Source organism: Haliotis cracherodii, unplaced genomic scaffold (genome assembly GCF_022045235.1).
Source record: "Haliotis cracherodii isolate W230 unplaced genomic scaffold, xgHalCrac1.p SCAF_10, whole genome shotgun sequence".
In the NCBI taxonomy this organism is placed as follows: Eukaryota; Metazoa; Mollusca; class Gastropoda; order Lepetellida; family Haliotidae; genus Haliotis; species Haliotis cracherodii.
Window position 1 is genome coordinate 685,399 of NW_027266265.1, and position 15,031 is coordinate 700,429.

Here is a 15,031-nt window from a genome sequence, read left to right on the forward strand (position 1 = left end):
TAGCTAAAATGGATAGTATTATAGCTAAAATGGATAGAAGTATCATTAAACCACCCGCCTGTTATCAGAAATGAGCAGGCCACTGTAACTTGATAATGCCCTGCCATTGCTTGATAGATGACGTCAATAGGTGACGTCACGTTCAATAGTGACGTCATCAGCTTTGTTCTATGACGTTTCCATAGAGGATTAACCACTGTGTTCGGTTGTTACCGAAAAATCTACACACGAGTGATTAATCTGTCACGATTAGAACGAGGCTTTGCCGAGTTCTAATTGTGACAGATTAATCACGAGTGTGTAGATTTTTCGGTAACAACCGAACACAGTGGTTAATCCTTTTTCTCCCATAACAATATGCCATAAAAAGTCGAGCTCGTAGTTGAAGATTTCCCGTGTTTAGTAACCACTCGGGATTCCCCCCAGCCTCGTTTTCGAATATGCTCAGTAAGACAACTGTAACAGGTAAAAAGGTTCTAGCGAAGACAACTCACACGAAGTTTCCGTGACAGGCAAGCCACTTGTTAGCATTCGTGTTATGTTTTTTGTTAACTATTAAAAGCTGATGGGGGTAACGTTTTGAGAATTAGTAATGTGATTTGATATTTGTTAATGGTTTTGGATTTCTCGGCCCATAACTTTATTTGCATTCGTCTCGCCGTGACTATCATTTTCAATGCGCAACACTAAATAGGCCCACCTTTTTAGTGTATGTAAATACGTTATTCGTTTATTTGTTCGCTAGAAACAAATGTTATAAACCCAATTAAGAGGAAATTAAAGATTGTCTTATATATTGTGAACTATTGTTAACGAAAAACAAGTGCCCAAAGGAACTGTCAGCAGGATTGATCAGGCAAGATTTTATAATATTACCAACTCATGCAACTGATCAGCTGATTACGTCTTCTCAAATCCTTCAATGGATTGTAAATTGTTTGGACGAATTTACCTATTTAAAACTAGTTTTACAGTGAATAATTTAATGTGTAAAATGATGAATATTTCATGTCATCTTTTTAACAATTTTTTTTGTTCCTGAACATTGTGAGCCCATGTGTTTTTATGATATAAAGAAAAACCCTTTTCAGTTGACAGTTTTTCTTTTGAACATAATATTTAACATCATGACACCAAATGTTACTAAATAAGTCATCTAATTTCCCCATATTTGTGAATGACAAGACACAATGTGAATTTGACAAGCACAATAATTTTTTGTGTGTGAAACATAAATACATAGGATAGTATGTAAACAATAAATTATCATTTCAGTAGTTCCACAAATATTTGCATTTTAATACCCTTGTAATTTTACATTGTAATTTTACTGCAACAGTTACCTCCAAACTTTATTCTTTTGTTATTTTATCAGATTAGAATTAAGACTTACTGATAAGGTAGTTTAGAATTAACATGTTCTTAAACATTCTTTTTATCTTCATGAAAACAAGACTTAATAATAAATATGTATTTGAGTGACCTGTTCATATGTGATTTTTTGGGGGCAAAAAGTATTTAAATTAAAATTAGACATTCCTAATGCATTTCTAAAGAAGTGGGTTTTTTCAGTAATCATGGTAAATAATAAATCTTTGGTTTAAAGAATATACTTGAGACAAACCTCAATACTCTGTATTGTCTGTAAATTCTGAAAATAATTGACTGTGATATTGAGTTTCTACCTAAAACTTATAATAAGAAATTAATTTTGAGATTATATCATCCTATCTAAAATACACAATATATTTTAAGATGCATAAATGTACATCATTGTTGAAAAAAAAGAATATTGCTTTTGAAAAAAAAAACTATAAAAGGTTGATTGGTGCCCACCATCTTTATCTTCATCATTTTGTCTGCTCCCTATAATAAATCAAAATAGTTAAGAAAAAATATAAATACATATATTACTTTCTGGAGTTTATTTAGATTTAGGTATGACTTAATATATTCAAGTTTTAACGGGGTAATGTTGTTTTTTCATAATGAGTTTCTTAATTGTCCTGAGATGGTATGTTTAAATAATTGAAGTCTTAATGTTTAAAAAAAACCAAATAATTATAGGCCAAAATACATTAATTATATTGATCTTGGTAAACTCCACCTGTTGAAAGGGGAAACAACTGCTGTGGTTGCAAAACATCTTGGTCGTGAGATGTACGGTCCGTCCAGCAAAGATTGATCGTTTCCTGCATTAAAACTGAGTATTGCTCTAGATCCAAATTATCTGAGTGTTTATTTTCTTAAAATATGAAATTTAAGTCTCGATTAATTTAATAGATCTATGAAATATGTTTTTGATCGGTCGGCTCTAGATCAAAACTTTGTTGGAACGTGACATTTCTTATGTGGTTGACAGTTGTTGTTTTTTAAAAATACCAAACAATATGGTTTGTTTCACTATTTCATCCGTATTTTTACATGAATTAATTAACTGTTTCATGAGCTTTGTTATTAGCCTTGAAAACGCCCAGTAAAGAATGTACTGGAGTTGCTCCCCTGGTCCCGTAATATCGATGCGGTATCTCGCTTCGATTACCGTCTTCTCATTCTGCAACTGAATCTGGTACATTGGGAAGCCGAAATTCTCTGATATATCTCCATATATCATACCCCTTCTTCCCCCACAAACTTTCCTTCGGTCATCAACTTTCGGCAATGGAAACATTGTCACTACGGTAATGTTTTGCCTGCTGGGGATTTCCTGTACTAGACGACCTCGGGTATCCCCGATCCGAAAATAGTGCCGTCAATTATTTTTAGCCAGCCAATCAAAACACGATGACACATCTCTCCACTCTCAGGCAGCCAATCAGATTAGGTGAAAAAAATAAACCACTGCGAATAAACCACTGCTGGCGATTGAAGATCAAGCCCTGTTATGGGAGAAATATTTGTAAAAGTGGGTCAGTGACATTCATGTTGATTGCACTAAATGTTTCAAAACCGATATTATTGTTTATTTTTATTTGATAACAAATTGTATCAATTTTAGCTATAATAACGGTAACGCTATTTTTCAGGGCATTATCATTTGCAAAAGCTCTCGGTCTCTTCAACTGCCATCCTCCGTCGGGCAGTTAATGGAAGACATCGGGCTTCTGCCAATGATAATGCCCTGAAAAATAGCGTTTCCCTTATATTAAAACTAAAATGGATAGAATTATCATTGAACCGCCCGCCTGTGTTTATACAACAGATAAGTCTGTCTCCATGAGCGTGGATAATGAATTAAATAAGGAGTCCAACTCAAGTCAAGAATGGGGGTGGGGGTGTTTGTTAGAGGTGTTGTAACTCTTGTTGGAGGTGTTGACGTTCTTGTGGGTGTGGTGTAGTGGGGGCTGGGGATGGGAGTGTTAACTGATGTGAATTTTGTCTTTTTTGTATTTTGTTTATCATGAACTTATGTCTACAGAATAACTTTGACGTATTGGGGTTAATCACAATTGTTCTTTGTTCAGGAAATAATGAATAATCTCTGATTGCCCTGGTTGCTTTCTGGCACATTGCATTAAATCCAAATGCGGTGGAAATAGCACCTGTAGTCAGTTAACACGTTTATATTGATATCATGCAATGTCCCTCTGATCGTTATTGCGAACAAACAATAATATCATCGCATAAATATACATGATTAATTCACGCGTTCTGTAAAAAATATCAATTGCGTATAAAAAAAATAATAGAAATGCCTGCCTGAGTTTCGTCACTGCTGAATGCACATGAGGACGTTTGGTGCGGCTGAAACCTATGATCTCTCCATAGCCATCACCGGCAAGTCATATAGTATACAGAACTGTCAGATCAATGGGGACACTTGATTTCTACAAGAACTGTATAAATGAGGCATGTGTTAAATTATTATTATACTTTTACTAAACTGTATAAATAGTAACTTCAGCCAAGAAGAAACACGTCGCGGGGAAAACAGTATATACCAGTACTCCAAGAATGGAGACGACGAAGTTTGTCTACCTGGTACCCGAGGACGGTCCGTCTCTGGGAGGCCTCCGAAATTTCTAAGTTACCTCCGTTAGAAAATCGACATATGAGAAATAGTATCTAAATGTTTGAAATACTTGTTCCCTAATGCGTTGTACTCTTATCGTCTCCGGCGGTGTAATATATGCACGGATTTCACGTCACGTGATGTATCTATCAGTTATCGGTCTGCGAGTTGTCAGCAGAACTATCACACAACAATCTATAGCATGGATAACCTGTAGGGAAAAACCACAAGCTTCAATTTATGCGTACTTTATAACTCACAGAGGAAGTGGTTGGTTCGGGCTTTAAAGCAATCATTGTGACATGATTACGCCAATTTGTCATACGACCTTCGAGAACTGCAGATTAGTTATTTATTAGATATGGAATTTATTTTTTTCTGTTGTTTTTTGGCGTCATCAACAATGACTAACCTCATCTTCAAACCCTGACACTTGACGTCACGTTCCAGTTGCTAAGCAACCTTTTCCAAATGATCGAAACAGTAGCTGCGAATGAGCAAACCAATGTTATCAGTATTGAAATGTTCCAGTTGTCAGTGCGTGTGATGCCCATGGTCCTAGTATGGTAAATGTTCATGTATTACCATGAGGTAATCGAGCCCCGGACATTCCACTCTCCGGGAGGGCGCTCCAGCACTAGACCGCGGCGGGGGTCAGTAGATGTTTATTTGCCGCGTCGTGAAGACAATAGATGAACAATAGAGGAACAATAGAGGAACAATGGAATCGTAGCGTGAACGCCTCCATTGACAATGGAATCATAGCGTGAACACCTCCATTGACAATGGAATCATAGCGTGAACGCCTACATTGACAATGGAATCATAGCGTGAACGCCTCCATTGACAATGAGGTATTCAATTTGGAACAATGGAACAATGAACGTGTCACCTATGGAATGCAATTAGTGAACAATGGATAATAGACACGTCGCCTGAGGTATTCAATACCATAACAATGGAACAATAGACGTTCATAAGCGTGACGGACACTTGACCTTAACCTTGTACTTAATAACCTGACCTTGACCTCATTGACCTCAGCCGATCTGAGTTATATCTACCATGACGTACACATGACCTTGTACTTAATAACCTGTCCTTGACCTGACCTTACGCGACCTGTTCGTTTCACGTACGTAAACGGTATTTCATGTATATTGTACCGTGAAAACACTTTGTTCCCTCAACACATTTCAATCATCAATGTCTTCTTTCACACTCGGTGTACACTTATTGAACCATCGTCAGAGATATGTAGGTAACAGCCTTGTGAGAGCGAAATATTATTTGTTTAAAATATTATCCGAACAAACTACATATGTATGTTTTAGGTTTCAATATAATGTCTCTTTTCATTATGTATATATAATTCATTTACGGGATAGAAATATATCGTCACAGACTGCTGCTTTTCAGAGGCATGTAATCAATTTATGTCAGACTAGAAGTTTCTTGACTGGGCGTCACGTGACCATGGTTGGAATCTCACGCCTGACCTACATACCGGATCAAGTCTTTTCAATAGGCAATTGTCAGGCGGACATTGAGAGGCAGTAGTATAGTGTCAGTAGGGAGGAGCTGGTTTTGGTTGATCCGGTTGATCCAGGCGGATGCGAAGGTGATTGGCTGATCCAAGTCACGTGATCGGATAGGATGACTCATGGATCAACAGCGCGTCGGGAAAGGGCGGGGAATGAAAGGTGTGTGTTTATAAGACAGAAAAGAATTCGTAAGTAAACAAAAGTAAAGGGTATTCAATAGAGCTATGCGTATGGCGTGCTGCCCTGAATAGACAAGCAGCCCAGTTTGAATTGAGCGCGCTTGACAACTCACGTGGCCTCGTCGATTCAAATTGTTTATTGGTCATAATGGTTTCGTTTATTTCAGGCGTTAGTAGAAATTACAATTAGTGTACAACTCACGTTATATATTCAAATAACCCGCGCTCGCTAGAGCGTGCGACCTGGTTTGATGAATACAGGGTGTGTGTTGAAAGTACATCATACCACAATAGAGACGGGTTATGTCAACACGATATACGCCGGGTAATGTAGGAATAAAAAATGTACGTCTAGCTGGATCAAATTCATCTTGTACGGTCTACACGTTGTACATCACGAACGTTAGACAACCTGTATAGAAAAAAATATAGACAAAATAGATAAGACTACGCAATCAGCAAGCTAGCAGTGTCGTTTAATTACATTTAGCGCAAAAGCACGAGCTAATGTATAGCAGAGAGACTAAGCGACCGATCGCCCATAACAATGTCAACATACCCCGGCCGTACAATTAATGTTAACATACCAGCCTCGCCTGAAGCTTCCCATTCATAAATTGTGTGACCAGTGTCCCGTATTTATGATATGTTAGGGAAGATGTGTTGTACATTTGTTATTTTAAAAGGGAGTTAGTTCAGAGAGGATATATATATGGGTATTCCCCTCATTAAACCTTTCTTTCGTTGGTGTCTATTAAACGTATCCGGTATTTAATACATTTGAATGATGTAGGAAAGTATGTGCGTGTAGATGTTGTACCTATATCCGAGCACGAATGTATGACACCTTTCAATAGATCAATTACGGTTCTAACCACGACACGCAACATGACTATGAGCGTGGTTAGCAGTTCATATTTATAAACACATCGTAAATGACAGATTTCTGATGAATGAACTCGCCCGCACACATGTCTATAGGGTTATGTTCGCCAGAACTGTAAACAGTGACACATTGATAACAGGAAGGGTGCGTGGAATGCACTCGTCCTTGTAAGGGTAAAATATGCGTTTAAACTCACCATTTAAACGATGACATTACTTTTTAGATGTATTGGTATCAGTGAGTGAGTGAATTTAGTTTTACGCCACACTCGGCATTATTCCAGCTCTAGGACGGTGGTCTGTCAATAACGCCGCCGTCGCCGCCGCCGCAAATTCACCCGCTAACGCCGCCGCCGCCGCAAGTCCACCCGCCACCGCCGCTGCGTCAAGCCAACCCGCCGTTACAAGCCCACCCGCTAACGCCGCCGCCGCCGCTGCGTCAAGCCAACCCGCCGTTACAAGCCCACCCGCTAACGCCGCCGCAAGTCCACCCACCGCCGCCGCTGCGTCAAGCCAACCCGCCGTTACAAGCACATCCACCGCCGCCGCCGCCGCCGCCATCGCAAGTCCACTCGTGGCTGCCTCATTTACCATGTATATCTGATCTTCGAGAACAATTCAAGTTCCTGATTCCCTCAAATGCGCTCGTTGTGGGACCCAGTGGTTGTGGAAAGTCTGTGTTTACCTCTCATGTACTCCGGCATGGCCTGATCCAACCCCAACCTACCCGCATCGTTTGGTGTTATACTCAATGGCAGCCATTATATCAGGACCTCGGTGAGCAGCTGCCTCAGCTGACCTTTGTAAAAGGAATTCCCTACGATATCTTGGACGAGGATTACTTTGATGCTCGTCAACAGAACGTGTTGGTCCTGGATGATTTCCTGGCCGAAGCAAAGCACGACAAGCGTATTTCGCGGCTGTTTACTCAAACCTCACATCACAAGAATGTATTGATCTTTCTTTTGATACAAAATCTGTTTCCGAGAGGTAAGGAATCGAGAGACATTGCTTTGAACGCGCATTATGTCACCCTGTTTCATTCCCCCATATATAAACAGCAAATCAAACTCTTCGCTCGTAGAATTTTCCCCGAACATATGGATCACTTTATGGCTATGTATGAAAAGGTTGCTGAAACACCCTATGGACAACTCACCATCGATCTAAAACCTACCACCAAAGATAAGGATCGACTGCATGTTAACCTCATAAATGAGGAAAACAGGAGAACAACAGCACAGTCTGAACCTGATCTGCGTAGGGAGAAGTTGACTACAACAGAATCTCTGGATAGTCCTCTGACACAAGAAGAGAGATTGCCCCAACATCAGCTCACTCCAATTGAAACCGATTCAGACACGAGTAGTGAGACATCATTGACTATGGCCACGGCGTGCTCGGATGCTGATAGATAACATGCACGATCTACAGCGACATATCAAACACTGGTGTCCGGCCAATAGCCTTCAACCTAAGAGAAAGCGTGCCAGACTCGAGAGTGATGACGATGACAGTGACTTTGACGACCTAGCCTCTTCCCAGAAAGGCAGTGGTCTTGCCGTCAAACCTTCACCTGGGAAGTCAACATTCACTAATGTGGAAGCCGAGGAGTGGCAAAATGTAGGCTTACAACGCATCTGGAAGCAGGTGTACGATACGTTTCATGATGAAACTGCAGAAAAAACAGTACAAGCGACAGGGACGAACGCAAGAATGGATTGAGAGAAGATTGAAACTGAGGTGGGAGGATCTAGTGCGTAGTACTCTCAACTATGCGTTGGAATATACCACGTACTTTAAAGAGGCACCTCTGTTTCAAAACATGCTAAACAACCTGGGAGACATGAATCCTTCCACGGAACAATCCGTTCTCAAAAATAAAATCAAACTCCTCCTAAAACCCAAGATGAAAGAGATCCTGCCTTTGATGGATATGCCGGAAATAGAAAGTGAGACTGAATCTGATAGCGTTGCAGAGGATAACGACGGTGATGACCAGGAGGAGGATGATGATCGTGAGCAGAACGATTAGGCATAAATACCCATCAACTAATGTATCAGTCTAACAGTCAGAAGAGAATGCCGAGTCAACGCCACGCGTCTAGTTTGATTCATATTTTGAAAACACCTCGTAAACTGAGGCGTTTGAACGATACGAAACGCCGAATTTCCCTCTACGTGAGAGGAATTGTGAAACTGGGACCTCCTGGACGGAAATCGTTACAAGCAATGGATTAAGCATAGACTATAGACAACCATTCAACCTTAAAACATTCAACAGTGCGAAATGTGTTTCAAAACATGGACTGGCTTTTTAAACAATAGGGCCTTCGAGCAGCAACAGCATGTGTATATGAGTGACTAAATAATGTTCCAGAGTGAATACTATTGTCCATTTGTATATAACGGTTTTGTATGGAACCGATTGACTCGAATCAATAAATGATACGAATGAATTGTTTGTTTTTTCTCAGTTTTTGCATATTAGTATATAGTCTTCGTCATACTACACCCGTGCAGGTCCCGGGTTATAGAATCGACCTTCAGTAACCCATGCTTATCGGCGACTGACGGGGATCCATTGGTCAGTCTCGCCGACTCGGATGACACGTGCCATCGGTTCCTATTTGCACAGATCGATGCTCATGCTGTTGATCACTGGATTGTCTGGCCCAAGCTCGTTTATTGACAGACCACCACCCTAGAGCTGGAATAATGCCGAGTGTGGCGTAAAACTAAATTCACTCACTCACTGATACCAATACATCTAAAAAACAGTAATGTCAACATTTAAATGGTGAGTTTAAACGCGTATTTTACCATTACAAGGACGTGTGCATTCCACACACCCTTCCTGTTATCAATGTGTCACTGTTTACAGTTCGGGCGAACATAACCCTATAGACATGTGTGCGGGCGAGTTCATTCATCAGAAATCTGTCATTTACGATGTGTTTATAAATATGAACTGCTAACCACGCTCATAGTCATGTTGCGTGAAGTGGTTAGAACCGTTATTGATTTATTGAAAGGTGTCATACATTCGTGTTCGGATATAGGTACAACATCTACACGCACATACTTTCCTACATCATTCAAATGTATTAAATACCGGATACGTTTAATAGACACCAACGAAAGAAAGGTTTAATGAGGGGAATACCCATATATATCCTCTCTGAAATAACTCCCTTTTAAAATAACAAATGTACAACACATCTTCCCTAACATATCATAAATACGGGACACTGGTCACACAATTTATGAATGGGAAGCTTCAGGCGAGGCTGGTATGTTGACATTAATTGTAAGGCCGGGGTATGTTGACATTGTTATGGGCGGTCGGTCGCTTAGTCTCTCTGCTATACGTTAGCTATGAATAAACCTACTTCGACATATATTTCCAATAAAACATTTTCCTCGTCAAACAATTTTCCATGATAAACTCTGTTCTCTCTTCGAATAAAGGGTGAGTATTGTAAACATGAAAATGTCCTATAGATTGCTTCCATCACTTTCCCAACAAACCTAGCTTCGTGCCGTCACACTGGTACATGTACTTATCAGTTTTCTATTTATTTTCAAAATAGCACGTTCTGAAGTAAAACTGTGCACATCATGTTACACGGTTAAAACTCAAACCGTAGGGCTTATTTGTCATCGCGTTAAATGGAAACGCTAGCGTTGAAACATCAACTATGCAAGTCAGGGACAGACCTGAATAATTCTTTACAAATGGTTCACAATAGTACGCAGCGCGGGTGATTCGAAATACGGCTGCCTTCAGCGTTATAGTCAATGCAGGGTGATGTCACGACCTCGTTCTTGCGCGCTAAATGTAATTAAACGACACCGCTAGCTTGCTGATTGTGAAGTCTTATCTATTTTGTCTATATTTTTTTCTTTACAGGTTGTCTAACGTTCGTGGTGTACAACGTGTAGACCGTACAAGATGAATTTGTTCCAGCTAGACGTACATTTTTTTCCCTACATTACCCGGCGTATATCGTGTTGACATAACCCATCTCTATTGTGGTATGATGTACTTTCAACACACACCCTGTATTCATCAAACCAGGTCGCACGCTCTAGCGAGCGCGGGTTATTTGAATATATAACGTGAGTTGTCAAGCGCGCTCAATTCAAACTGGGCTGCTTTTCTATTCAGGGCAGCACGCCATACGCATAGCTCTATTGAATACCCTTTACTTTTGTTTACTTACGAATTCTTTTCTGTCTTATAAACACACACCTTTCATTCCCCCTCACCTGTGACGCGCTGTTGATCCATGAGTCATCCTATCCGATCACGTGACTTGGATCAGCCAATCACCTTCGCATCCGGCTGGATCAACCGGATCAACCAAAACCAGCTCCTGCCTACTGACACTATACTACTAGAGGCTTTTGTCTTTACATTCATCTTTTGGATTGATTTGGATTTGGTGCCTTTTCTTTTTTTTACCAGTGGACGAACTCAAAGATATCCACTGAACGTCTCTGATTTTTTCCCATTCGTTTTCATGTTTTCTTGCAGTGATGTCCGACCAGCAGCAATACTTGAACGGAAATGAAACTTGCAAGAAGCAACCCTTCTGTTTATTCTGTTGATGACAGAGACAAGAGGGGGGGGGGGGGGGGGGGTGTAGTGTTGCTCTTGGTTTCACTAAAGGCTTCGTTTACAACAAAGATTGGTACGTGCCATACTGTATAAGGGCACCTTTTTACACAAGACACATCACCTACACACACACACAGAGAGACACAGAGAGAGAGAGAGATACATACACACACGCACACACACGCACACCACACAAACAGACACACATACACCACACACACACACACACACACTCACTCAGCATACAGAACACCGAGATGTGTGAATAAACTGACCTGTTCTACTAGTTGCAGTACTTCCATTTTTTTTTCATCTGATAGAATTTTTCCAATTGTGAAGAACATTTTGTTGATCGCTTTACTTTATGAAAGGTTACATAGAGTAAGAGATGAACGTTTCGAGAAGCTGGTTCGATGATTGATTCACTAACAGTTTAAAAGGGTATGTGATTTTACATATACAACCGATTTCATATGTTGTTAAGAGAGCAAATATTTTAGTATATTTGTCATGATTAGATATAACAAATAAATAATTGCGAGTTCAAATGTTAAACATTCATTTGCATAGTAATATTTGTAAATTCGTTTTTGAATATTTTTTGGCGGGGATAACAAAACTTGAAGAATGAAAAAATATGATAGAAGAATAATTTAAGGTTTCAATTGAGAATCATTTTTTAAATGATTTGATAATACAACTTGTTGTCTAAAAATCTTTACTGATTATTGTATTTTTTACTATATTCTATATATTTTATCGTGTTATATATTAAAACTCATATAATTATCTTAAATGAATAAACATTAAATGTGTTTAATGATATGACTAAGTTCTAACATAAATAATGTCATAGGATGAAAGCTTTTATTGTACATTATTCATGATTTCATTGTCTGCTAATGACTCTGGATACGTGACTTATGACAAGTGCAATTGGGTCGACAGACTCTCTCTGAGGCACGTGTTGGCGAGAGACAATGAAATCTACCGACTACAAAGAAACACCAAAATGTTTTTAAAACCTTCCAAAACAGTATCCTTCCACAACAACCCAAACATATCTTGATAATATGTCAATACAAACGAGGAGATAACGTATACCATCGTTCTGCTTGGTTTATCGCGACAAATCGGCACACACACACACACACACACACACACACACACACACACACACATATATATATATATATACGACTATATTTTGCCAATGAAATAAACATGAAACACGATTTTTTCATCCAAATATTTTTACATGTGAAATGATTTGGTATAAAATTTCTTGAAACTGCGTTATTTCACTCTATTTTTTCTCTTGAAAATTATTCTTGGTATTGGTTAAACGAGTAGTTTTTCACGTGAAATAATACAACCTTCTAATATTTTGAAGCTGAATAATATTTTTTTTGTCATACGGATTTTCTAAGTCATGAAACTTCTAGTCTGTCATACATAGTTAGAATTGTAAGGATGTTTGTTCGAGCAGTCAAGGTCAATGTCAGGTTATTAAGTACAAGGTTAAGGTCAAGTGTCCGTCACGCTTATGAACGTCTATTGTTCCATGGTTATGGTATTGAATACCTCAGGCGACGTGTCTATTATCCATTGTTCACTAATTGCATTCCATAGGTGACACGTTCATTGTTCCATTGTTCCAAATTGAAAACCTCATTGTCAATGGAGGCGTTCACGCTATGATTCCATTGTTAATGGAGGCGTTCACGCTATGATTCCATTGTCAATGGAGGCGTTCACGCTATGATTCCATTATCAATGGAGGCGTTCACGCTATGATTCCATTGTTCCTCTATTGTCTTCATGACGCGGCAAATAAATACTGCGTCTTTATCCATAAGGCTAAAACGACCGTGTGTAAGAACTTTCCGATATTGGCATTTATATGCATTCTCAATTGTGATTGGTCAGTTGAAGCAATATGACGTCTCAGTGCATCACTGTTGAGAAAATACAATGTGGCGTCTTCCATTCTTTTTGACGAAACAAATTTATTATATTACGTCACCAGAACAAGATTCTGGCTTTAGTGAAGTTTCTCTGAGGGGTTGACATAAGAGATGGTGCCTTGTTTCCGGGTTTGTATAAGGTATATCTTCATTTTCTCTCCTCACATGTCAATGAGTAATAGGGACGGTCGGGTAGCCTAGTGGTTAAAGCGTTAGCTCGTCACGCCGAAAACCCGGGTTCGATTCCCGACATTGGTACAATGTGTGGAGCCTATTTCTGGTGTCCCCCGCCTTGATAGTGCTGGAATATTGCTAAAAGCGGCGTAAAACCATACTCACTAACTCAATGAGTAATATGTAGAATAACCTACTTGAAACTCGGAATTACGGTTCAACTGTCCCTCGTGAGTAAATGTTCAATCTCATTAAAATCAGATCTCAGTTCTCGCTACCGCTTTGTTTACCGGTAGCGAGAACTGAGATCTGATTTTAATGAGATTGGTGAATGTTGGAAGTCCCTCGCCATCCATTCACTGCATGGGGACTCCATTTCCCTGGAGCTGTTGCCAGTTAGTATCTAAATGTCAAAGCGGCTTGAACCTAACTCACCCATTCCCGCCTTCTTGATCTGTCCCCTATGTGTGCAGTGTTAATTCAAATAAGTTGGTTGGTTTCTTGTTTTACGCCGCACTCAGCTATATGACGGCGGTCTGTAAACAATCGAGTCAGTACTGTACAGTGCCCCCCTACAACAATGTGTCTCAAACATGCTAATTTTAATTTCGCTCGATACCGTACAATCCACTTTATCGTCTCTGATTTCGCTAAACAATCCTGCTGAATGTCATTAGTGTCTGACGACAGCATGGCCGGGTGGGCCACTCGCTCACTTCAACTGCCTACATACAAGTTGTTTCAAATATATACGCTCTCGAGTTTCAAACTGGCGTCAAGGTCATATGGATGTACACACACGGTTGTGTCTGAACATGGCTCGATCGTTATACGAGGAATTAATACCATCGCCCATGCAGTTGATTACAACAACGACTCAATGCATCGTGCATAGGCGTCGCTTTTCGTATGAACTAGGTTGAAAGTGATGTGCGGAGTCCTTCAGTCACCTGAGGAAAGGCGACGAGGGCGATAAGTGATCTTTTGCTATAGGTTATGTAGTATGATGCTACGTCGCTGAAATAGTCGTACTTTAGCAGATGGTAAGTATTAATGTTACCATCAATTGACAGAAGAAGTAGCAATTTGCAACTGTCGTTTCAGCGAATCGTCAGGTCATCACGGTACACCAATCCAAATATAGATGTAGCATTGCTGTACCGATATATATAGATTATAGTTACGCTGGTTATTTCTTATGGACACACAGGTTAAGCTTCTGCCCTCTTGTCGTGTAATCAACAATTAATACAACTTCCACATGTGACCGTGAGTGGGAGGAGTAGGCTGTCATTAGTTGTATGAAGTAGGTTGTATGGGGAGAGAGAGAGGAAGAGAGAGAAGTTGGTTGTATGAGAGAGAAGTTGGTTGTATGAGAGAGAAGTTGGTTGTATGAGAGAGAGAGTGAAAGAGGAAGAGAAAGAGAGAAGTTGTATGAGAGAAAGAGAAGTTGGTTGTATGAGAGAGAGAGTGAAAGAGAGAGAGGAAGGGAAAGAGAGAAGTTGTATGAAAGAGAAGTTGGTTGTATGAGAGAGTGAAAAAGAGAGGAAAAGAAAGAGAGAAGTTGGTTGTATGAGAGAGGAAGAGTGAAAAAGAGAGAGAAGTTGGTTGTATAAGAGAGAAGTTGGTTGTATGAGAGAGAGAAG

General features: G+C 39.7%; 1 protein-coding gene across 1 annotated transcript in view; it reads left to right on the plus strand.

The window, feature by feature from the left end:
- The first annotated feature begins 14,339 nt into the window (after positions 1 to 14,339).
- Positions 14,340 to 15,031, plus strand: part of LOC139453949 (beta-alanyl-dopamine/carcinine hydrolase-like) — a 28,435-nt gene continuing 27,743 nt past the window's right edge. Inside the window, exon 1 of the mRNA XM_071235392.1 lies at positions 14,340 to 14,428. The gene's annotated coding sequence lies outside the window, so the exon portion shown is untranslated. The remainder of the gene's footprint in view (positions 14,429 to 15,031) is intronic.